Source organism: Antechinus flavipes, chromosome 2 (assembly GCF_016432865.1).
Source record: "Antechinus flavipes isolate AdamAnt ecotype Samford, QLD, Australia chromosome 2, AdamAnt_v2, whole genome shotgun sequence".
NCBI lineage: Eukaryota > Metazoa > Chordata > Mammalia > Dasyuromorphia > Dasyuridae > Antechinus > Antechinus flavipes.
The window spans coordinates 56,061,348-56,086,043 of NC_067399.1; the positions used below are offsets into that span (position 1 = coordinate 56,061,348).

General features: G+C 35.4%; 1 protein-coding gene across 2 annotated transcripts in view; it reads right to left on the reverse strand.

Annotated features, from left to right (window-relative positions):
* Positions 1 to 24,696, reverse strand: part of IRF8 (interferon regulatory factor 8) — a 72,366-nt gene that overhangs the window by 37,244 nt on the left and 10,426 nt on the right. The window contains exon 1 of one of the 2 annotated variants that reach the window (XM_051974839.1): positions 120 to 217. The exons of the other annotated variant lie outside the window; for it this stretch is intronic. The gene's annotated coding sequence lies outside the window, so the exon portion shown is untranslated. Of the gene's footprint in view, positions 1 to 119; positions 218 to 24,696 lie in introns of those variants that run through there. 2 annotated transcript variants of the gene reach the window in all.

Below are 24,696 nucleotides of genomic sequence, written 5' to 3' on the forward strand. Positions count from 1 at the left end.
TCATTTATTCTGCCCATTATATTAGGAGGCACTAAATTGAGTTGTCTATGGATAAGGACCCATTGTCAATTCTTTTCCTGGGAAAGCCTCAGAAGAAAGGGGGAGGGGGAGGTCCCTACCTGTTAGCCAGCAGCGTCAGAAAAAGGTCCTAGCCTGGAGCAGCTTTCCCAGCTGCAGTAGTCGCGAGCTAGCGAGTAATTGGGTAGTCCTGAGGCCTGCAGGGTGACAGTAGTCCCGGGCGGGGCTGTATATGAGCTCGGGGAGTGTCCCGACCGTCCCGCCCACTGACCGGACTGACGGGGACTGGGACCAATGGCTGCCAAAGAAAGGGGAACGCACGGACCAATGGGTGCCCGCCATGCGGAGACCCTTCTTCTAAGCGCAGCTTTTCCGAGAAACGAGTGCAGTCCAGGAGGCGGCCGTGGCCGTAATTGTGACCGTGGAGGTGGCTACGGGGACTTCCCCCTCCTACTGAGAGCTCACCGTTCCCTATCCAGGTCTCCTGGAGCCCAAGCCTCCTGAGTACTGAGAGGGGCTGGCCCGTGGGCGGCTCTGGCTGCTCGGACGAGCGTGGGACGGCGGGGGTCCCGGGCTTCAAGGGGTGGGATGCTATGGCCGAAAGTGACTCGGGTCAGCAGGGTCCCAGCGGAGGCGGAGGCGGGAATTTCCTGGAGATCAGAGTCCCGAGATCCTAAACTGACTCTGCCAGGAGGAAAAATAGAACCCGAACTGATCAGTGAACCACCCCCACCGGCGACCCCGACGCTATGCTGGCCTTAGCCCAGCGGCCGTCGCCCCGGCCTTGGAGGGAGGGAGAAGGGATTTTTTTGTTTAATTATTCCCGAAAGGAGAGGCAGGGTCTAGGAAGGTAGGAAGAAGGTATTTATTTTTATAAAGTTTAAAAATATAAATGTTATTTACGTATAAATAAAACATATCGGTTAAAAGGCTTGTATGATTTTTTTTTTTTTTAAAGCGGAGCAGTTCACACTACCTGAAGAGCCTTGGAAGAGCCTGTTCCCTTCTCAGTATCCCTCTTTTGTAAATATGAGGAGGTGGGACTATATGAGCTCCGAGTCTCTGAGTCCTTGGGTTAAAGCCTGCTCACAGAGTTAAGTGAGTCCAAATTCCAAAGCTGTTCAAAAGAATTAAGAAACGGGGGACCGAGAGGAAACTTTTTAGGGGCAGTTGGTCAACTCTCTTCCACCTCTGTTCCCTTAAGTCCTTAAAAGGTCTCATAATTCACTCTCATAGTGGGAAGGGGAGCTCATTGAATACTAAACTCGATCTTTAAATTATATGGACACACACTAATTGTGTGACCTCAGAACATTTCCCTCTACAAAATGAATTGGTTATCTCTGAGCCCCAAAGTCGTTCAACTTCTTTTAGATAAAAGCCACCTTTCACTACACACAGGAGTTCTTCAGAGCATAAACACAACCTATAAACTTCCATTTAAAATAAACTATGTCCTCCTTTCCCCCACTACCTGACTAGAGTCAAGCTGCCTTTTCTTAGCACCTCTGGACTACAGATTCCTCCCTCAAAATTTAATGTTTGAGCTTCCAGATCCAAAGCTACACACACACACATATTATATAGGCATAATATATACATATATTGTGTCATATATATGACAACTATATAAAGAAATATATGTGTATATGACAACTATACATAGAAATAACATTGTAGATATATATGACATATATTACAAATGTATACACATTTATACCATTATATGATTGTATATGTATATGATGTGTATTGTATATAATATGTAACATTCAGATCCATATATAATATCCATTATGTATACATACACACATATATACATGCATAGAGGGATATAAATGATGGATAGATGAATGGAGAGATGCACAGATAGATAGATGAATAGATAATAGAAAAATATTGACCTTCAAAGCACTGATTAGTTTCATGGGACTGGGGGATATACCCTAACCAATTATACCACAAGAATTCATTGAGTAGAGATTGCAAATCAGGCTTGACCAAGAAAATTTAGACTGCTTATTTCCTTCTTTAACTGTATATACAGAGAGAGATATATGTATGTAAGACAACTATATAAAGAGAAATATATATGTGTGACATATATATAATGTATTGTAGAGCTATATGACAATTCTTTTGGTTAGCTTTAGAATTTGGGCTCACTTTTTAACTCTGTAAACAGAGCTTTTACTTATCTGAAGACTCTTTAAAACTTAGGGCTCATTTGCTAATTCTGTTGATCAAAGATGGACAGAAGCAGCTACACCCAAAGAAAGAACACTGGGAAATGAATATAAACTGCTTGTATTTTTATTTTTCTTCCCAGGTTATTTATACCTTCTGAATCCAATTCTTCCTGTGCAACAAGAAAACTGTTCGGTTCTGCACACATATATTGTATCTAGGATATACTGTAACCTATTTAACATGTAAAGGACTGCTTGCCATCTGGAGGAGGGGGTGGAGGGAGGGAGGGGAAAAATCAGAACAGAAGTAAGTGCAAGGGATGATGCTGTAAAAAATTACCCTGGCATGAGTTCTGTCAATAAAAAGTGATTAAAAAAAAAAAAACTTAGGACTCATTTTGTCTTAGCTTCTTATTTCATAAAAGAGGAAACTGGGACTCCGAGAAAGGAGATGATTTTTCCTAGGTTCCCCAGGGAGTGGAGACTACACTGCTTTCTTATAAGATTTTTGTGAAGCAGGTTCTTTGCAAATGTTAAAGAGCCATTGAAATGGATTTAGTATAGTAGTAGTAATAGCAGCAGAAGCAAAAGCAGCAGCAGCAGTAGCAATAGTAGTAGCAGTAGTGGTGGTAGTAATAGTAGCAGTAGTAATATTAATAGTAGTAGTAGTGGTGGTGGTGGTGGTAGTACTGGTAGTAGTTGGTATCAACAGTAGTAATAATGGTGGCAATAGTAGTAGTAGTAATAGTGGTAGTAGCAGCAGTAGTAGTGGTGGTAATAATAGTAGCAGTAGCAGTAGTAGCAGTGGTAGTAGTGGTACTAATGGTACTAATATTAGTAATTGTATTAGTAGTGGTAGTAGTAGTAGTAATAGTAGAAGTAATAATAGTAATAGGAGTTGTAGTAGTGATACTAGTGCTAGTGGTGTTGGTAGTGGTAGTAGCAGTTATAGAAACAAGAGCTCCCAGACATCATTCTGTGCAATCTTTGACAAATCACTTTCTTGTGGAAAGATAAACACTTGCACACTTTATACAACACTCATGTAAGAATCAAATTGAGCTTTATGTAAAGAGTTTTCTATTCCTTTTACAAAATGCTTTGTTCCTCACAAAAGGAATCATTTAAATAAGTATTTATAGGGAAGTGTCAGTAAAACTATTCCAGCTAAAGAAATTGGAACCACTGCCAAATGAACAACAGCAAATTAAAATGAGCATTTCTGAATTAAGACTCCTTGTATTGTGGTGTAATGGAAAAAGCACTGAATTTAGAAGCAAGGGAGACAGACGTCTCTCTCTCTCTCTCTCTTTCTCTCTCTCTCTCTCTCTCTCTCTCTCTCTCTCTCTCTCTCTCTCTCTCTCTCTCTCTCTCTGAAATCCTCCATTTTACCTACTAATTATGATTGGGCAAGTCACTGAATTGCTCTGAACCCTCATTTCCTTATCTATAAAATAAGAATAATAAGATAAATTGAACCTGTTTCACTAGGTTGTTGTAAGGATTGTGAGATAATAAACCTAAAGTATAAAGTACAGCTATTCATAGAAATTTCTTATATGCTACTTTATATCTTGTGTAATTCACAGGATTATTGTGGATCAGAGGAGGAAAGGGGGGAGGAGAAGAGGAGAAAATAGGGGGAAAGGAAGAGGGGAGTCGAGGAAAGGGAAGGGTCAGTGGAGGGGAAGAAAGAGGAGGAAAGGAAAAAGAAAAAAAGAAGGGTAAAGAAAGGGAAGGGAAACAGATGAGAGCAATTGGAGGGGAGGGGAGAAAAGGGAAACAAAAGGGATAGAAAGGAATAAGGGAGAGAAGGCATTAAAGGAAATAATGCTGATCAGCCAATCTGTAGCATTGTTTGAAAGAATAAAAGAAGGGATGGTCTCTTCTGACTTTTATATGGGCTGCATTGAGATTGTGATGACGGGGTTGGTAGAAAAAGCTGGACAAAAGATTAGTAAGGTATATTTCTATTGCCCTGATAGATAGCTCTATACCTACAAAGAGATGGACTTAATAGAAAATGGCTCATTGGTCACTTTAGAGTAATTCTCAAACATTTTTTTTTCACTCCATAGATCACTTAAACAAGATCAAAATCCCATGAACTATTTAGTGTCCATTTTTGCTTTTCATCTTTAAACACACACACACACACACAAGAATTTCATCTAAATTAGGGGTGAGAATAGAACTGCTTTTAATTATTCCCCAAATGAATGTGATGCATCTTTTGTTAAATAACAATTAGTAATTATGCCAGAACCTGGGAGATTCTAAAAGACAATAACAGAACCAAAGAAAAATATCAAGCAAGTGAAGCCCTGTCTTCCCTTTTGACACCCACCCAGGATCTGTTTTTTAAGCCAAGTACTTGAATGGCCCTTTGCTATCAAGGACATATCTCTGCCATGTATATTACCACCAACATCTAACACAACCACTGAAACTTATCTCTTCTCTATTTCATTTCCTCAGATTCTTTACTCTAAATTAGTATCCAAATTTGATAAGTCAATCAAATCAACCACTCTGTGACAACACACTATTGGAAAATGGCTTAAGTGGAAGATTTCCTCTATACCTATCCACACTTAAAAATTATAATGTCTTTTTGAGTCATTTTTTATAATCTATTTCCACCCAAACACTGCCCTCTTTGAAATCACCTAATTATTGTCAGGATGACCACAATCTTTCCAGCCCTAGAACTCCAATAGAAGTGTCATTCATTTATCTCATTCTCTCTTTTCTCCCATTTCCAAAATGCTGCCAGGGTCTATCAATTTAATACCTCACATAATCCCCTTTCTCTCTTCAGATACTGCTCCCAACCTGATACAGTGCCCAGCCACTTCATGCATTTCCATTGCCTACTGGTTGCTATTCAATCTCTCTTATATGCAATCTTTTCCTCAACTCTAATCTGATGTATACAAAGAGTGAAATTGGGAGCTGAGCCAGAGGATGGGTGCCATGAATTGAACTGGGGAGAGAGGAAGGACTTGACTTTCCCTGCTCTTCTTTTGCTCTTGCTCCTAGATAGGGTGGGGGTGGAGAAGGGAATGTTTGCTTCTGTTCCATGTTATTTATTTTCCGTTTCAGGTATTAGAGGTGATTCTCACAGACCAGGAGTTTGAGCCACTAGCCATTCTGGCATGGAAGCTCTGAGAAGCCAACATGGTTTGAGAGAGGAACCTCCTAAGTGCCCAGGAAATAAATTTGTATATTTGTGATTGTGTCTTTTGAAGGAAATATTTCTGTGTAAAAGCTAATCTGTTAGCAGTCAAATGAGACTGAGATGCAGGGGAACCCTTCTATGATTAGGAAACACCATTAGTGGGGACTGGAACCATTTGCAGAGAACCTAGAACCCTCAAATCAATTTAAGGGTACTAGAGAACCTTTGGGGAGTACAATAAAATATAATACATCTCTTCAGGCACAGAGTGCCACAGTAGTCTGTATTATACAAGGAAGCCTTTTTCTTAATTCCCTCTGTTGATTTTTCCTAGTTATCCTTTATATATCTCGTGTGTACACAGTTGTTTGCGTGTTATCTCCCACATTAGATTGTGAACTGAGAAATAGGAGAAATTTAAAGAAATGCTCAAATTCAGCTTCTAATTATCTATACATGACCTTGGAGGGTCACTTAAAAACCTCAGGCCTCAATTTTCTCACACTTAAAATGAAGGCCTTAGGTGAAATGTCCTAAAATCAGTAATCCAGGTTATTGATAGGTATCAACAAAATGGGGGAGGGAGGGACTGGAGGGAAGTCCCTTCTAGCTCTGGAATAATAACCTATCAGTTTGCTCAGACAATCTATCTCATAAATAGTAAAAAGATAAACTTGATTCCAGGTGATATTGACTTCTCATAAATTTCAAATTAATGTCAAAATTGACTAGGTTTTACAAAAATTTCCCCAAAAAATCAAACTGTAAAACATTTTACCAATCTTCATAATAACTATTTTTAACAATGAACATTAGCAACCTGAAAAAAATTGATTTTCCAATGTAATTTTTATTTTTCAATCATTTTTGCAGTCGTATCTGGCTTTTCATTACCCTGTTTGAGGGTTTCTTGGAAAAGATACTGGAATGATTTGCCATTTCCTTATCCAGTTTATTTTGTAGATGAGGAACTGAGGCAAACAGGGTTAAGTGACTTGCCCAGAATCACATAGCTAGTAAGTGTTTGAGGCGGGATTTGAACTTAGGGAATTGAGCCTTCCTGATTTCAGGCCTGGCCTGCTTCTGTACACTATGGCACCCCCTAGTGGTCCTATAGTGATATATTATTATTTTCATGTACCTGACTAGCCCTTGCCCAATGAATAGATGTTAACTCTATTCATTATATTACATTCCAGCCCCATGTTTATATGTATGTCAAAAATTCAAAGGGATCATGATTTCTTTTTTTAGCTTACATCTTAATAATTTTATTTTTCCAATATATTAACATCTAATATTTCCCAATTACAAGTTTAAACATTTTTTTTAAGTTTTTAATTCCATATTCTATCTTTTCCTCTCTCCTTCTCCTCTGTCCTCCCTAAGGCAGTGAGCAATTAATACAGTTCATACATAAATCACCATTTCCATATTAGACATTTTTTGCAAAAAGACTTAAATAAAAACAAAGTACAAATAGCATGCTCATTCTGTACTTCAGAATGTATTGGGTTCTTTCTTTGGAGGAGGATAGCAGGCTTTATCATGAGTTCTTTGGAATTGTTTTGCAACCTTGTATTGTTAGGAATAGCTAAGTCGTTGAACAATATTGCTATTACTGTATCCAGCTTTCTCCTGGTTCTGCTAACTTTACTTTGTATCAATTCATGTAAGTCTCTCCAAGTTTTTCTGAAATCATCCTGCTTCTCATTTCTTATAACATAATAATTCATCACAATCATATACCACAGCTTGTTTAGCCATTTCTTAGAGTCATGATTTAAGTATAGACATTCCCTCCACTTAAAAAAAAAAAAAAAAAAAAACCTTACTTCACCCCATTCCCACCTCAAACCCCAACACCTGATATAGCAGAACATATGCTTCATGAGTTGCCTGGCCAAAAATAAAATATCATGGAGTAGTCAAATTTCCTACTAGCATGGCCTCATAAAATTGAAAATCTCAAACTCAGAGAGAAGGCTGATGCTGGGACATCAGATCCATGGAGTCATTGGTACCTAGCTCTCTGCAGGATGGTACTTGAAGCCCTTCTGTGTCAGTAGAATTTATCAGAGCTTAGATTCCTTTGATGTCACCTTCAAAAATCCAAGATTCTCTCCACACTGTTATAAAGTATTAGTGACAGACTTTAGGACCAACCTACCAGCCTTGAATACAGGCAACCTAATTCCAAACCCAGCAACTCATTATTACTTTGATATTTATTATGTATTTTACCTCCTTTTTTCCTTTCTCCAAATACTTATTATTTAAGGACTACATTGAGTTATTTGAAGTAAAAGCATAAGGAGGCTATCTTCTTGATTATTATCCATGCATGAATTGATGTAATCTTATTTGTTTGTAACTGTTTGCTTATCTTGCCTATTCCACTCCCTCCCCAATGACACTGCTGAGGCTGTCATCACTATCATCTTTCTTTTTTTTTTTTTATTGTAGTTTATTTTTCCAAAACATAATCAAATAGTTTTCAACATTCATTTTTGTAAGACTTTATGTTCCAACTTTTTCTCCTTCCTTCTCTTAACTTCCCCCTCCCCAAAACAGCAAACATGTGTAATCCTTTTAAACATATTCCCATATTTGTCATTTTGTGCAAGAAAAATTAGACCAAGAAAGAAAAAGCAAACAAAAAAGTGAAAAATCTATGCTTTGATCCATATTCAGTCTCCATAGTTTTTTTCTCATAGAGTTTTAAATCACCTCATTGCTAAGAAGAGTCAAGTCCATCAGAGTTGATCATCACATAATCTTGCTGTTGCTATGTACAATGTACTCCTGGTTCTACTCATTTTGCTCGGGATCAGTTTTTATAAGTCTTTGCAGGCTTTTCTGAAATCAGTTTGCTCATCATTTGTTATAGGACAACAATATTGCATTACTTTCATATGCCATGACCTATTCAGCTATTCTCCAAGCATCTGCTCACTCAGTTTCCAATTCCTTGCCACTACAAATAGATCTGCCATAAACATTTTGCCTCTTTTCCCTCTTTTATGATCTTTTGGGGATACAGATTTAATATTACTATTATATCTCTAACAGATCACAGAACAGAAGAATCTGGGAGACAAAAAGGATCTGGGCTCAGAATCAGGGAGATGACTTCAAATCCCGCCTCAGACAATTACTAGCTATTATTATTCATCCTTTGTTTTTGAAGAAGATCAAAGTCATGATATCTTGACTTGCTAGGGAGTTGGATTTAAGTGAGACAAAACTAGGAAAAGTTATCAGCCTCTCTTTTTTCTCCTCCAGAGTCATTGAGATCCAATGGCCATACAAAAGTTAGGATCACTGGTAATAGCCCAATTTGGACATGTTACTCTTAGCATGTCACTAATCTCTCTGCATCAGTTTTTTTTTTTTTTAATCAGTAAAATGAAGCTCTCTGGGATCCTAGCCAGTTCTAAATCTAGGATTCTATGACCTCAGTATTTGAACAAATATTCCACCACATACCCAACCTAAAGGCCATCCAGTCTTTCCTTGAGGAACTGTAGTAAATGTCAATTAACATTTTAATAGAATTTTTTTCAACAAGCAGATATAATTGTGATAATTAATGGCTTTTTTCAGAGAGGTTAGTATAAGAATTGCTTTTAATGATAATTTTCTTAGAACTCTCTTCTGAACTATGTGAGAAACATTCTAATGTTGGCAGTAGGTGTCACTCTATACATTTTGAGAATTTTTCTCAATGGACTGTCTTAAAAATAGACTAATAGACAATGGACTGATTAAAATAAGTTCTGAAATGTTATCCACTAAGTCTTTACTGCCTGCTTATGAGTCAAGCAAACACAATTTGTTCTAATCCTGATGTCTAAAAATGCAACTTCACTGATTCCCTCTTCACTCACTAATCTCATTACTTCCTTTTCTTAATTTAAGGGTTGGGGAATGTGTCCTATATCATGCTATGATTTCACTCATTTTACAACTTCCTAAGGGTCCCAAATTTTGCATTTTCAATCTTTCTCTTCATTAGGTCCTATCTTTCTGTTTTAAAATGTGAATTTAGTATATCTCCCAAAATGGAGGTGGGGGAAGAGCCCAACTCACACCTCTTCATCCTATAGTCTCTAATTATTGTTCTTTTCCCTTTTTTCTGGTGCTCTCAAACTTCTTAAAGCCGTGATCTATACCTTATTTCCTTTTCCTACTATTCATTTCTTCTATCAGTCTGACTTCTGTTCTCGCCATTCTAGCAACACGGTTCTGAAGAAACTACTATCAATAACCTCTTTATTGCAATTCAGTGTCCTCTTCTGTGTATATATTTACTGATTTCTCTGCCACCTTTTATGTTATTTCTTTTTTTTTTTCTTTTTTGGCTTCCATAAAAGTACATTATCTTAGTTTATCTGCAACTTCAAATATGTTTTGTGTTTTCTCTAGATCATCTTACAATAATAATAACTACAATTAGCATTTATATTGCCCTTGCTATATGCTAGATAAGTGCTTACAAAAGTGCTTATCTCATTTGATCTTCAGAACAATCCTGAGAGGGTGCTAACAGGAATAAAAATAATTTTCTCCTTTCTTTTTTTTCTCTAAATAGTCTTTCCTTAAAATAATTCATTATCTCTTGAAGTTTCAGCAAATACTTATAAGCCAACGATGCTCATTTATGTTATTTCCAGCCGAAGTCTTCAGTTGCTGCCGAACATCTCTACTTAATTATTCTGCTTTAATTCCAAATACAATTATTCAAAACCAAGCTCATTATGTCCCCCCAAAACTCACATTCTTTTTTATACCTCTTCTTTGTCAGTACTACTATCATTCTCCCAATCGTATAGACTTACAAGATCATAAAATAATAATTTTAGACTTGAAGGGGATCTTTGAAGTCAAGTTCAATAATATCTATAAAATGAGGAGTTTCAGCTTCAACTCCCTCATTTTATAAATGAGAAAAAATTCATAATAACTTAATTCAATTTAATAATTAAAATCATCAATTAATAATTTAATAAATCTATATAAATTAAATATCATTTCATTTAATAACCGCATTATTAAATGATTGGCTAAGTTGACATAACTAATTGGAAGAACTGCAGTCCAAATCCCAGGTACTCTAATGCCAAATCCAGTGCTCTTTCCATTTTCATGATGGCAGCAATCACATCTTATTTATTTCATATCAAATTTGATTCATTTTAATGCATAGTATAGAGTAATGGATAGAGTAAATATATAATAAATGATTGTAGGGCTTTAATTTAGTTGCTTTTGAGGAAGTGAGCACATCAACTATACTCATTTCTTTTTAAATATTTTTTTCAAACTGCATATTAAAACACTATTTAACATTTGGATGGATTTTTTTTAACATTTTGATTAAGATTTGTTCTGTCCTCCCTTTCTCTTCCCCCTTGAGATGGTAAACAATCAGATATAGTTTAATACATATGCAATCATGTAAAAAAAAAAAAAAAACCTCCATATTAGTCACTTTATATAAGAAGACTCAAATAAAAGAAAAAGAATAAAAGAGAAAAATGTACATTTCAAAATGTATTCAAATGATATCAGTTCTTTAGCTGGAGTTAAATAGTATGATGTATCATTAGTCGTTTGAGAATGTCTTGGATCATTGTATTGCTGAGAATAGTTAAGTTAGTCACAATTCTTCATTGAATAATATTGCTGCTACTACGTATAACATTCTCCTGGGTTTGCTCACTTCAGTTTTCATTGCTTCATTCCCCAGAATTTTTCACCTCTACTTTAAAGGCCCTCTCATGGTGGCAATACTTCTTTGCTTGTAGCCTCCTCCTTCAACTTTTGAGTTCCTCCCTAAAACCTCCATTTGAGGAAATGCCCATTCTACCATGCTTATTCCTAACCTAGCACAGCCTGGGATTTTCCCATGCCTTCCTTCCCAACCCTATTTTCCAGCTCCCTGTTATTTGTCTTTCTCCAGTAGATTAGTAACTCCTTGAGAGCAAGGTTTGTCTCTTTTTACTTATATTTTAATTCTCAATACTTAGCACTGTAATTAGCACATAATAAATACTTAATAAATGCTTTATCCAATCTGAGCTGATTAGAATTATTGTTAATATCAGCACTGAGATGTCAAAATAATGGTTTATTGTGGTTTAATATTAGGAAAATGATTAAGATAATCATATTAAAAACAAAAGTATCCCCAAACACATAATTATGTCAATAGATAGAACGTCTTTAATGAAATGTAATGATTACATTGGATAGAATGCTGGGCCTAGAATCATCTACCTGAGTTCAAATGTGATCTCAGATACTTCTGACCTGTGTGATCCTAGACAAATCCTTTTGATTCAGACTCCTCATCTGTAAAGTTAGCTGGACAAGGAAATGGCAAATCACTCCAGTATCTTTGCCAAGAAAACCCCAAATGAGATCATGAAGAGTTGGACATGACTGAAAACAACTGAACAACAGTAACAACAACACTCATTTATGCTTTTAAAAGTGCACAGCATAGACAAAGAATTTTTATCATTTTAAATTTTAATTCCATTTTTAATATCATGAAAAGTGCATATCTAAAATTAAAGGTCAGAATTATTTGCAATGGAAATACTGTAAAAGTACATGGCCCTTTCCTAGCTCTAAATCCTATAACATTGACAAAGACTGGAAATGTTCAGAGATTGGATTTGTACCTGCTTCTTGTGTTGTAAGTGATAAAACTTCATTTGGTGATTAACTAGACTATCTGACCTTGAAGATTCTTTCAGGTCAATTGCACTATAATTTTCTGATTGCACATAGAACCTAAATTTCAGGCTTTACACCACCACTTACCACCCTTCCAATATTTGTATACAATTAATACAATGTTGAGAATTTTTTCATTTTCCTTTTATTCAATTAAATTATGTAATTCCTTTTGAAAAATGTGGGTGACTGAAGATATATTAACCTAGCTTAATTGAAATCTAACTCTCAGAATGATAATACCAAGGGAAGGCTTTTCACAATCTTGAGATAAGAAACCAAATAAAAGGAAAAAGAGAAGGAAGGAAGAAACCTCCTAAAAGATAACATTTGTGGAGTAACTTCCCTAATAGCAAAACTTTGGTTATCTTAGTGATATGTAAATCTCTGCCCTTCAATTAATTCATTGTGACTTCTTTAAAATTTAGCCTTGTAGTTTTTTGCTTATAGGACCTTGCAAGTTCAGTGTTTAAATCTATAGAAAATAAGGGGCATTAAAAACAAGAGAAGAATGATTCTATAAGAATTTTGCCAAGAGTACTAAAGGCCAGAATGAGCTAATGCAAATGAATACTGCCAAGGATAACAAAAGTAGCAAGTATCACAGAATCTCAAATGGATAGAGAACAAATCCTTTCACTAGCCATCTTTGACAATAGGACATCTTATGGAATGAGTTGTAAAATAGATTCTTGTTTAGGTTCATAAACCTAGTTATATATTGCTAGGTTTCTTTTTTTGTCTAGATAGCTTCTGAAGACCCTTCCAACTCTAGGATTCTGTGATTCTATAACCTCAAAGGTTAATTTGTCTACCAGCAGTCAGAAACTACAGCTTTTCGCATGACTCCAAAGAAAGAATCATATTTATATTTTAAGAAAATTTTATTATGTTTAAAAATGCGAAAGCCATTCCTAGCTCTGCGATCATCAAGACAGGTTCCCTCTAGCCTTAGTTTACAGAGGTTAAAGTGAAAGGGAATGCTCTCCACATCCTTGAAAAAGACTCACCTAACAAGGTGAAGACTCTTGTTGACTTGAAGAGTCAGTGAAAAAGCATGGAATTGGAAATGGTGTGTTGTAGACTCTTGAAGACTTCTAATAATGGAATATCTGCTACCTCAAAAGAATCCTATTCTGCCTTTGGCTAACTAATTGTTGGAAATATTTTTCCTTATATTGAGCCTAAACTGCTTCTCTATACATACCTTAGTTTAGACACAAATATTCTGACTCCTCATTTAGTCCTCTGTCCTCATCTCAGTCAGTCATTATATTTTCATTAAGTATCTTATAGCATTTGTTGTCATTCAGTTAGATCCAACTCTTCATGAACTCATTTGGGCTTCTTTTGACAGAAATACTGGAGTGGTTTGCTAGTTCCTTCTCTAACTCATTTAACAGATAGGAAACTGAGGCAAACGGGGATAAGTGACTTGCTCAGGATCACACATCTATTATGTATCTGAAGTCACATTTGAACTTAGGTCTTTCTGAATGGCACAGGGACTAGAATCAGGAAAACTTACCTTCCTATAAAGTTTTTGAGCATGGACCAACATAAGGAATTAACCAAAGAGTCAGAATGTTGCCTTATAAATCAAACTTTATAATCAGACTTTATAAATCGAACAACAAATTTGATATGTGACATGTTAAGTTTGTTGAGATAAAGATTTAAAACTTTGATCAGCTGGAAGGGGGGAGGTATATCATTAATACTGTTCCAGAATACTATTCCCCTGAAATTTAAATTTAATCTCTAAGTGACACAGTGGATAGAGTACTAGGTCTGTAGTTAAAAAGACACAAGTTCAAATTCAGCTTCGGACACTTACTAGCTAAGACATGGGCAAGTCACTTAACAAGTTTGCCTCAGTGTTGTCAACTATAAAATGGGGATAATAATATCATCTACCTTGCATGGTTCTAGGATCAAAAATTAAGGAGATGATTTTTGTGAAGTGCTTAACGAGTGTCTAATACATAATAGGGACTTAATAAATGCTCATTTTCTTCCTTTCTTTATCTGTATACATTAGCTCTTTCTCGCTGAAACAGCAGAAGTAAGTAAGATGAGTGAGAGACAGACATGGAGTAGTTAAAGCAGGGAAATATGATAATTGGACCCATGATGATCACAGCACCACAACCAAGAATTTCAAAAAATATATATTAAATCAGGTGGCACAAGGAATAGAACACAGGACTCAGAGTCAGGAAGATGTGAGTTCAAATTATGTCTCAAACACTCTTTAACTGTGTGGCTCTGGTCAAGTCACTTAAACTCTCTTTGTTTAGTTTCCTTATCTGTAAAATAGGAGTTAATAACAGCAGATCCTTCCCAGGGTTGTTTTGAGGATCATCTAGGAAACATTTGACATGTTAAAATGATTTAGATGATGATGCAGCATTTACAAGATGCAGGAGGTACAAAGGCAAAGGCTAAAAAGTCTCTGCCTTTCTGACCACGAGTGTTCTTCAAAACTCTCACTGAGTGGGAGAGTCCAAAGAGTCTTTACTGTTGTTTGAAAAGGCTCCCAGTTTGAGGTTTGAGGAGCATCCCATATTCTTCCAAAGCCCCTGAGGCATGAAAAGATGAAACAGTTCTCCAAACCCAAGGTGTATCTACACCTGAGGAATAAGCTAATCCGGGACTGGAGAGACTTTAAAAAAAAACTGTAGGTAAAATTGTTTTTAAAATGAAAACTTTTAAGCAATATCAATAATTCCCCTGACCATACAGTATCTCCTTCTACCTGCCTCTACCCACTATACACACATACCTCAGAGCATTTAGTTAATAAGCATGAATTAAACACTACCTATCATGTGCAAGGGATCAGAGCCTTTTTTTTTTTTTTTTTTTTTTTTTTGGCTGAGGCAATTGAGGTTAAGTGACTTGTCCAGGGTCACACAGCTGGGAAGTATTTATTAAGTGTTGGAGGCCAGATTTGAAGTCCACTATCCACTATACCAACTAGCTGCCCCAATCAGATATTTAAAAAAAAAAAAAAAGCCCTTTATCTTAAGAAGCTTTCATTCTGCTCGGAGAAAATGACATTTATACAGAAATAAAAACATAATTCTGGTAAATATGATTAAATATTATAGTATACTAAGTCATATTTATAGTATCATATTTATTGTTATTTAATTTTTATATTTATATCATGTCATACTGTTTCATGTTATTTTATTTATTCATTATTTATTTTGTTGTCATGTTTATGTCATACTATATTATGTCATGTCATACTATTGCATATTATCTTATTATATCTTCCACTCCAACGGTGGAATGTTACATTGTTCTATATCATTACATTATATCATATTCTATTTCATGTTATCTTATTTATTCATTATTTTGTTGCCATTATATTGTCATATGTCATACTATTGCATATTATCTTATGTCTTCCACTTCAACTGCAGAACATTACATTATATCCTATCATATACTATTCCTTTCAATTTCACATTTATATTCTCTTGGGAGGAAGTTGACATTTACACAGAGATGTAAATATAAAATAATTGGGGTAAATGTCATTATATCATATGCCAAGTCATATTCTATTATGTAATGTCTCCCCACCTCAATTACATTCGCATTGTTTTATATCATGTCCTGTTACATGACATTATACTGTATCATCTTATATTATTCTTTTCTTACAGGGAACTTATGTTCTATTGAGAGAATGTGACATTTACACAGAGAAGTAACTAGAAGATAATTTGGGGAGGGAAAGAGCAATAGCAATAGGTAACTGAAGGAATCAGCAAAGACTTCTCTTAGGAGACAGCACCTGCTCTGAGCCTTGAAGAAGGCTGAGAATTTTAAGAAACAGAGGTGAAGAATCTGTGTCCCAAGCAGGAGGCCAGGTGCATGGGTATCAAGTTGAGACCTAGAATTCAAAGTTGAGAAAGATCAAATTAGGCTCATTTGGTTAGAGACTAGTGAGTAAAAGGAAGGAAAGTGAAATAAGGATGAGAAGATGGGAGGGGAAGCCAGCTGTGAAGGACTTGAAATGTCAATCTGAAGCACTGGGATTTTATCCTTGAAGTCATCAAGTTTCTTCAGAAACTGTCAGTCATATATATATTTGAAGAATACTGTACTTGCACCGTTCCAGTGCACTTGGGATGGAAAATGACATCCACCTCCAAAGAAAAAACTGTGGAGACTGAATATGGATCAAAGCATACTATTTTCACTTTTTTTTTTTTGCTTTTTCTTTCTTGTAATTTTTTTCCTTTTGCTCTGATTTTTCTTTTACAAAGGAAAACAAAAACAAGGGAAAAAAAGAAAAAGCAAAAATAAAGGTTGAAAACTATATATGTATTTTGAAAAATAAAATACTATTGATTGTAAAATAAAATTTTTTAAAAGAATGTTAAATGCTAAAAAAAATCAAATGCTGAAAACTCTTTACATGTAATTGGAAAAAATAAAATAAGTGAAAAAATTAAGGTTTATTTTTTTAAAGGAATATTATGCTTATATTTGAAAGATGGAGGAAGGGTGAAACATATGGATTCTAAGATCTGAAACAAATTTTACTTCTCTTCATTCTCAGATCTTAGGACCTTGCAAATGCATGGATTTGGAATTGATCAGGACAGAAGATCTGTAATCCAGTGGCACTGGTTTTCTTGCTATTTCTCACATATAACACACCATTTCCAATTCCATGCTTTTTCACTGACTATTTTTTGTGTGTGTCTGGAATGCTTTTGTCTTGACTTCTGCCTCCTGGTTTCCTTGGCTTTTTTGGAAACACTATCCAAATTGTATCTTCTGTGAGACTTTTTCAAGTCATCCCTTCCCCAGGTACCAGTTCTAGAGCTTTCTGTCTGAGATGACCTCCAGTATACACTAAATAGTTGGTATGTACATTAGTTGTTTATATATTCCCTCTCATTAGAATGAGAGCTCCTTAAGATCAGAGATTGTGTTTTTACTCTTTTTTGTGTTATCAGAACTTAGCATAGTGCCTAGCATTTAATAAATATTTGTTGATTGGCTGGCTAACTATATGTTTTCAATTCAATTAAGATCTTTATACAGCAGCATCTAGGTCTAGTGCTGTTTTAAGAAATATAAGGGATGCAAATGTGACACTGATCTACTTGGAATCCTTGAATTGTATGACATGAGGGCTGCCTTCCTAAAACTTATAGAAAAACAACACACTACTATATTAGTAATCCAGCAAGAAAGCATAACATGTAGTTTTCTACTTGAGTCACCAAACCAATTCTGTTAGTCTCTGTGATCCCTGTACTGTTAGCTTTCCTAAAAAGTTACAATATCCCACTTGTTTACCATAGAATCTTTCAGCTTACAACTGTGTAAGTTGCTCCTTCATTACCAAACCTATATGTGACTCTGGTGTGGTGCTAAATTTGCTTGGATTAATTCTCACTGACCAAGCCTGAAATCAATCCATAAATGTGAAATGAAGTATGATAAAGTAAAATGTAACATCTTTGCTGAGTTACTTTAGATCCCAACTTCCTAAACCAGGGTTTGTAACGATATATAGGGTATCATAACTGAATGTGGGAGTTGCAAAATTACAGTTTATTATCACTAAATGTTTGATTTGTGTACCTACTTTATGTATCTATATATCCTAGGTCATCTCAAAAGGGGTCATGAGCGGGAAAAGGAGTCTTGCTTTAGACTACGAGGTTCCTTAGAGCAAGAATTTTTAATTTTTTGTTTTTATTTTATTTTTTGCTTTGTTTTGCTTTTTTTGCTTTTTACCTTTGCTTAATGCCTAGTGTTCAATCTGCTTAAAGCAAATCCTTGCTGACTTAAATTTCCCAGAAAGTGGCTACTACTCCCAGATTTTAGAGTACTCTATAGATACTCTATACTATATCCATTATATTTATCTGTGCATAAGGATAGCTCACAATAGTGGGTTTCCTATTAACAGTCAGAGAGCTGGCACAATTAGATCAAAGCAAAGGCATTTGTTAGGATTTTATAATTAAAGCAATAGCTTCAAAAATGTCCTCCTATCCCAAAATTTAAGGTCCTCTCTTCCATGAATATATACAGTGCCCAAAGAAACACAAACTAGAGTGAGGCACATATGTAGGGAGCATTAGTGGGGGGGGGGGGGAATCATTTTGTGTCTCCTATACATCAGACTTTCAATGTCCTTTATCAGCTCCTCCCCACCACAAATTTTCCCCATTCCCAAACTCCTGGGCAAATGGTTCAAATAGGTTTCCTATGTCTATTCATCTCTGCACCTTGATTCTCCATTGCCAATGCTGGTTCTCTTTTAGGTTTATTGTCAGCTATCTCTTTTTCTCTTCCCCTGCTCCCCTCTGGCATAAACACAGTAGTCATTCCACAAAGCTGTTCCTATCTGAACTCCTATTTGAGCAGTTGAGGTCAGCCTTTTAAGGGTCATCAAGAATTCAACCAGTCTTTATCTAGGAAATGGTGTTGGCCCTTCCAGTTCAAACAAGGAAGCTCCTTCATGCTTTGAAAAGAGATGACAATTGTCCGTCCAATTACATCAAGGAGAAACATGTTGTACTTTCTATAGGAATAAAAGAGAACTAATAAATTTTTGTACTATGGACACCCAATTTGAGGTTTCCATGTAGGAACTGGTGATACAGATCCGGATCTCAGGAGAATCACTATTATAATATTGAACCTATAGTCAAAAGACTTGGGTTTGAATCCCAACTGTGCCACAAATCCCCTTTGTGATCATAGACCAAACATTTGACCTCTCTGGGCCCTTAATTCTAAAAAGGCTTTATACCAGAAGGTTTTTAAGATCTCTTTCAGTTCTAAGTCCTTTGATTATGGGTAAAAATACTATCAACCTATTTATGTTAAACAGATCCTTAAATTTGAAAAGCTCCTTTGTGGAGGCTAACAGTAAGGAGAAAAAAAAGGTAGATAGGATCAGAGATGAGTCAGCCACCATCCACATTATCACTGAGTTCTGAATACTTTCGAGGTCTGCTAGGTGTTTTCTTCCTCTTTAGCAGTCCCTCAGTCTTCCTCTGAAATACTGTATTGTGTCATACAGAAAAATTTTCAGTGGGTGGCTACGAAACTGGGGATTTCCAGGAGTGATTTTGGGTTTTCTATCTCTCATCATCCATAGATGAGGCAGTATGTTATCAATTATAATTCTATTGTCCAGATAGTCATCTCTATACAGTAAGGTTTTCCAAAGTGTGGAGCACTTTGCTTGAGATTACATTAATGTAACATTTCAGTTTTTACTTCCTCAAATTTTTAAAGGAATAAAACTTGAAAGTCCAAAAAGATGGCCAACTCGATAACATAGAAGGATTACTAAGCCCTAACAAATAACAGCACAGAAAAGATAACATTCTCTGTCTCTGTGGTGTCTTTCATCCCCACAACAAATACATTAAGTGCCTACAGTGTGTAGGATACTATACACAAGGTTGGGAGGGAGACACAAAATTTAGTCAAGATTCAATCAGCTGTCCAAATAGAATTTATAGCCTAGTAAGGAGTTAACACAGGTAAGTAAAATGGATAAATATATGAGTGTGGATGGATCAAGTCCTAAGGGAAAGAGTCATTAAGTCATACAATTCATATGGCTCCATTCAGCTTTCTTATGACTTCTCAGACCAAAACACTTTTTTCTAATCATCTATGCTCTGTATGTATTATTTATCCCCATTAAAGTATAAACTCCACAATGGCAAGGATTGATTATCTCTTTTTGTATCGGTGCTAAGCACAGTACCTGGAACATAAGGAGTGCTTAATTAATTATTTTGCAGTCATTTCTTCAAATGTGCATTGGCTTTTATGCTAATCTAAGAGAGAGGTGACACTAGAGAGTGAACTAGGTGATGATTTTGTTAATAGAGAGGTTACTTATACCACAGAATTCCGAAGGTAAAAAAGACAAGATTTGATAACTGATTGGATATATGAGATGATTGACAATAAGGAGTTGAGAATAAATATGGATTAAAACCCAACTGTTCTAAATACAGATCCCACTCATGTCACTCCTGCACCCAAGTTCTATTTCACCAGAAGTCTATTGGACATCAAAAATTGGATGTCCCAAAGACATCTCAAACTCTCCCCTCTTCTGAATTTCCTTACTATAGTTAAGGATACTTCTGTCCTCCTAGTCACATGCAAGAAATGTTAAGGCATAGCTTGCCTACCACTATTTGTTGATTAAGTGGAAATATGATCTTGGGCAAAACAACATTTACTATCAGTAACCTAGAAATAGTCATTCAAAGTTTGAATGAGCAATTACCTAAACAGTTATACTACAAGACCTCACAAATTTTGAATTTGAGTTACAAAGTATTAATGATATAATTGCTAAACAATGGTTAAAACAATGATGTGTCCATAAAGATTTAGGAGTCCATAAAAACATCAAATGCAAAGCCTTACACAACTACTTTTTAATTTATGTAAACAAAATAGTTTTATTTTTTCCTGGAGGCAACACTGATTCAATGGAGGAGATTATGGTCAATATCAGGAGTGTCCTTATAAATGATTACTCAGCTTTCAGAAATCACATCACATTTCAAAACTGAATCTTTATTATTCATATTTTCTCCATCACTTTCATAAGTCTAGACAACTAACACAATAATAAAGCAAGTCCTGATTTGTGGCATTCACTGATTTCCAAAGCTTAAGTGCTCACACTAAAAATTTAATAATCACCTTGTGAACCTATTTAAATTGGCTCCAGTCCATCTTTGAGCCCCAAAGTTATGCTTGAAAAAAATTACTTCAGCAGCTAAATAAATGACTAGAGAAGGGAGAAGCTTGAGGGAAATAAATCAATTAATAAATTCCTGCATAAAGTTGAGAAGAGATAGAGAAAAGAGAATGCACAAAAGACAGAAATTAAAACAATTGGCAACAAACTGAATAAGCTGATTGAGAAAAGGTTGACTATGAGGTTACATCTCTAGGAGACTAGAATAATGGTGCTGGTCTTGACAAAAATGGGAAACTCAGAAAAAGGAGGATTAAAAAAGTAGTAAGTTCTGGTCTGGAAATATGCACACATTGTCACTAGGGCATCCCAATGTAAAATGTCCAATGGGTAGTTGATGATAAGGGACTAGAGCTAAGGAAATAATGGGGCTGGATACATAGATCTAGGAGTCATCCATAGAAAGATGATAGTTCAATCCATATGGGCTAAGAAGTCACAAGTAGAGTATAGAAAGAAAAGAGAAGAGGGACCAGAATAGAACTTCAAGGTACACTAATTGTTATGGGGTTTTATATGAATGAACATCAAGCAAAAGAAACTGACAGAAGTAGGCATTCAGGCAAGAGAATCAGAATAGAGAGATGTCAAAAAAAAAAAATTCAGAAAAGAGGGAGTGTCCAAGAAAAGAGAGTAGTAAATGGTGTAGAAAAGCTGAGAAGGATGAAAAATGAGAAAAGATAATCAGATTTGACAATTAAGAAATAGTTATTTACTCGAGAGAGAGAGAAGTTTCATTTAAGTGATGAAATCAAAAGCCAGATTGCAAAGGGGTGCAGACAGCAAACTATTTCCTCTGATTCCATCACATTCTCCTGCCCCTGACTTTACCTCCCAGATGCCTTTTCAGTGATGACTTCTGACTGGCCACATCTGGTTGAGATTTGCAGCATAAATGAGAGAAACTCTTCATTGCCCTTCACCTTGACTTCATTGGCTATCTCTCCCAGGTGACTTTAAAGAGAGAACTTCAATTTGGAAACCATCCTATTCCTAGTGGGCAGAACATAAGCGTTAATATATGTTAACATATAGGCATTTGGGAAATCTTTGTTCAATGAATATTTTCCCTCTTTTTCTTTATTTTCCTGCCAAGAAAAATAAACTTCTAACTATAATGGAAAAAACTAAATGCTAATAAGGAATTGAAATAGTACATTGTAAGCTAATGAGTTTGATTTCTATTACTGGGAACTTTTTTGAATATTTTATTAAATAGATGATTAATGAGCATTTATCAAAAAAAGTAATGATCACACTCATCAAGAGTAGATCATGCCATTATAATCTTATTTTAGTGATAATAATAATAATAGCTAGAATGTATATGATACTTGAAGGTTTGCCAAGCACTTACAAATTTTATCTTATTTTTTTATTTCAAAACAATCTTGAGAGGTAGATTGTGTTGTTAACCCCATTTTACAGATGAAGAAACTGAGGCAAATAAAAATGAGTTGTCTAAAGTCATACAGCTGATAAATTTCTGAGGTCAAATTTGAATTCAAGGTTTCATAACTCTAGGTCTAGCACTCTATGCATGATGCTATCTAACTAAAGGTAAATAATGATTAGCATTATTGACACAATAAGTAATTTTTTAAAAAAGAAATGAAAACATTGTAGGTCAAGTTCATCTCGATTTTTATCAAAGCATTGGACAAAGTTTCCTCTGCTGACCTTATGGACAAGATAAAGAGATGTGAGCTATATGATAACATAGTTTTTCTTGTTTTTTAATCTTAATAACCTAATTTTGAATTTTTTGGGGGGAAGGATGTTGGAATAGTTTGCAATTTCTTTCTCCAGCTCATTTTACAGATGAGGAAACTTGTCCAGGGTCACACAGCTTGTAAATATCTGAAATTGTATTTGAACTCATGACTGAACTCAAAGACTTGTTAATGATTCAATGTCACCTTGATAGGAGATAGCTACTAAAGTCTCTCTCTCTCCCCAACAATATGTGCTTGACTCTGTCCTTTAAAATCTATATCAATGGCTTGGATATATTCTTAGATGATCAGCATCCAAAAAGATTTTGACTGATTAAGATACTGGACCAAATCTAAGAGCATGGAATTGATCAGGAGTATATGTAATGTCTAAAGCTTAAGTTCAAAAACTTAACTTCATAAGTACAAAATGAAAAGAGACATCACTGGATAAGATCCTTTTTTCTGAAAAATATTTATGTGTATTAATGGAATACAAGTTTAATGTGTATCAAGAGCATGATTTGGAAAAACCTGAAAAGACTTACATGAAATGATACAAAGTGAAGTGAGAAGAACCAGGAGCATGTGTACATGGTAATAGCAATACTGTACAAGGAAGAACTATGTATGACTTAGCCATTCTCAGCAATATAATTATCCAAGACAATCCCAAAGGACTAAGGATGAAACATACTATCCTCCTCCAGAGAAAGAACTGATATTATTTGAATACAGACTGATAAATGCTATTTTCATTCTTTCCTTCATCCTTTTTCTTTTATGCAAGTCTTCTTGTACAAAATGTGGAAATTTTTTACATAATTGCATATGTATAATCTATATCTGCTTGTTTACCACCTCAGAAAGTGCGGTGAAGAAAGAGAGAGGGAAGGATACAATTTAGAACTCAAAACTTTAAATAAAAATGTTTTTAAAAATTGAAAAAAAAGAGTCTATGTATAGTGTCCAGAACCAGCGGTCTCCCACTCATTCTTGTTACTCCTATTCAGGTTATACTTAGTATATTGTGTTCGTTACATATTTAAGGGAAAGCGTTGAACAAAGTGACAAGGGACTCTAATATCATGTCATAGTGGTTCTCTTGAAGCAACTAGGGATTTAAGCCTGGAAATCAAAGACTTAAGGGAAAGATGATCACTGAGTCATAATTTGAAAGAGGGATTAGGCTTATTCTGGTTGGTCTTCAAGGGCAGAACTTGGAGGAATAGTTGCATCTTCATGACACCAGAATTTGACTCCATGAAAGAGAAAAATGTTGTGATAATTAAAGCTGTCCCCAAATGTCACTGAGATACTTCAGAAGTCATGAGCTTCTCTTAACCAAAGGCTGTCAGAAGTGTTACCAACAGAAATCCTATTTAAGTCAAGATTAAACTTGACAGCCTCTGAGGCCCCTTTTAATATAAGATCCCTTGCTTTTATAAGTGAATGCTTCCTATATGTTGCTATTACAATGGAGGCCCCAGAGTTTTCCTCATTTCTGTATTTCTGACACCCGAGCAATCTTAAAGAGAATTTCTGAATTCCTCACCCCTTACTAAAGGTCCTCTTAAGCCCTTAGATAGGGCCCATCTAAACCCCCTTTCTCTGTCTAAGCAACCTGCATAGTATAGTAGATAGAATGTTATGAATAATGTAAATTAAATTAATTCCATTTAAAGTTTAATTAGCTGTGTGACCCTGAACAAAGGTTTTTTGCCTCAGTTTCTGGATCTGTAAAATGAGAGGTGATAATAACACCTACTTCAAAGGGTTGCTATGAAAATAAATTAAATAATGCAAAAAATTAAATAAATTTAAAAAATTAAATAACGTATAAATAACTTTGCACACATTTAAATATGTTGAATGACTAGGCCCAGAGTCTAGCCATTAATGATTCATTGTCAGCTTGATGATCCATGCCATCTTCTTTAGAGATATCATTTCAGTCAATCTTCACAATAACTTTGTGAAGTAGGTGCTATTATGAACCCCATTTTACAACTGAAGAAACTGAGGGAGACAGTGGTTAAGTTACTTGTCCAAAGT